Below are 2,129 nucleotides of genomic sequence, written 5' to 3' on the forward strand. Positions count from 1 at the left end.
TAAGAATACTAGCTAAAATGAATTCACCTCCAACACTTATTTAAATGTGTGTATATATATATATTTACGTGAATAGTTAATATCATAAATTAAAGAAATAAAAGAGTAAGGTACAACAATATTTTTATTTATTTTCTTAGTTTAGAAAACTATTTTCAAAAACTCATATAACGAAGTAATTTTATGAGTTTTTGTTTTTCGGAAACTGTTTTGTAAATTATCTTAACCAAGCAGGTTTGAAATCTGAAAAAACTGAAAACTGTTCTCCGTTCTGATTCTCTGAAAACTGTTCTTGAGAACTGTTTTTATAAATGCAATCCAAGCAAGGCCTTAGTATTTTGTTATTTTTAGGGGATTCTTGTTGTAAATGATGTTTTGACCTATGATTATATATAGATCTTGAGTTTCTATATGATTTGTATGGATCAATTTTTTTAGTTAATCTTTCATTTAATTCATATGTCTATGTATGATGGGATAGATGATTATGTCTTTACATTAGATTCTACAAATTTGATGCATGTCTATGTGTCTTGGAATTGTGAATTTAATGATGGTCAAGGCATAGTGCTTAATTGGCTACTCTTGTGATTTATTTGATGGATTATACTTATACTTAATGGATTGTGCTACCTCTTTAGTGTAATTAGTTTAATTTCCTTGCCATTAGTCTAATTGTAGTGTAGTTGCTTTACATTCTTAGATAGGTAGACAATCCATGCTTGTTATTTGATGATTCATGCTTATGATTGCAAGTAGCATATTTCTCTAGATTTTTGTGTGCATCAATTATGGGTTTATTGAATGGTTAATTGCTTAGCTTGATGAGTTGTGCTACACACTAGCTTAGGTAGACAATTTATACTTGTTTTGTCATCCATGCTTATTGTTTCAATTGATGGCACACACACTTGTTTATAACATTAAATCTCCCTAAATTGACAAATGCTAAATGTTTAGAAAGGTGAAGCTTAGTGTTGAACTCTATGCCCTTAGACCTCTCTCTTATTCTCTACACCCTAATACTTTTAGCTTGTTTACTTTGCATGTTTTTAATTGAATTGTAGCTTAATTCAACCAACAAACCACTCTATTTGATTAATCGACATACTAATTCAACTTTGATTCCGAATTACCTAGCAAATTCCTTGGGACGATCCCTACTCACTTTATGCTATGTTAGTAGTATAAGTAGTAGTGGTTTTTATAAATTTAAATTTGACCAAGAAGGCTTTCTTGAACCACTCTCACACACATATTTTGATGTAAGCAAGAGACAGCCACCGGTCAAATTTTGGCGCCATTCCCGGCGATTAACAACATCGTAGTTGGAATTGAATAGGAATTAATACTCTTTTGATCCTTATTTTTATTTTGTTTTGTTTTGTTTCTCACTGTGTTACTCTTTGATTAGCACGATGAGAATGGTTAAGAAATGAAGAACACTAGAACAAGTCATACGAGTTTTGGTTAATCAAAAATTGATCAAACCTTTGAGCTAAAGACTTCATTTCGGCGGCTCTTTCATTTGAATGCTCGACTTGATGTAAGCCTACACTCTTCCTACCTTGCGAATTTCTACCATTCTTGGATGATAGTGTTCTATGCAATGAATTTTCACTCATGCTTTCATAAAGACGCCACATATCATCCTCATGCCTATCAATGTAAGAGCCACCCATGGAAGCATCAACCATACCTTTATAGTTGTCCGATAAGCTCTCAAAGAAATATTGAACTAATTGCCATTTGGGCATGTCATGATGTGGACACTTCCTAAGCAATTCATTGAAGCGTTCTCATGCCTCATGAAATATTTCTCCATCCCTATGTGAAAATTCTCGAATTGAGGTCCTCATGGCATTGGTCTTAGAAACCAGATAGTACTTCTTTAAAAAAATCTTATTGCATTTCCGCCTAAGAAGTGATTGAAAAAGGCCTAAGATTGTTAAATCAATATTTTGCTTTGTCTTTTAAGGTGAATGAAAAAAGTTTGAGTCTTAAAACCGCTTCCGGCATATCCGTATATTTTACGGTGGAACATACTTCAAGAAACTCATCCAAATGCTTGTAAGGTTCTTCACTAGGAAGTCCATGAAAGTTAGGAAGCATTTGAATAGTTTGTGCTT

The 2,129-nt window shown here is 32.6% G+C and overlaps 1 pseudogene; it reads left to right on the forward strand.

The window, feature by feature from the left end:
* Positions 1-1,755: 1,755 nt before the first annotated feature.
* LOC132280456 (small nucleolar RNA R71) lies at positions 1,756-1,854 on the forward strand (annotated as a pseudogene).
* Positions 1,855-2,129: the final 275 nt, after the last annotated feature.

The sequence above is a fragment of the Cornus florida genome, unplaced genomic scaffold (genome assembly GCF_030987335.1).
Source record: "Cornus florida cultivar Cherokee Brave unplaced genomic scaffold, ASM3098733v1 CherokeeBrave_3.0.0_Hap2_Chr10, whole genome shotgun sequence".
NCBI classification, from domain to species: Eukaryota; Viridiplantae; Streptophyta; class Magnoliopsida; order Cornales; family Cornaceae; genus Cornus; species Cornus florida.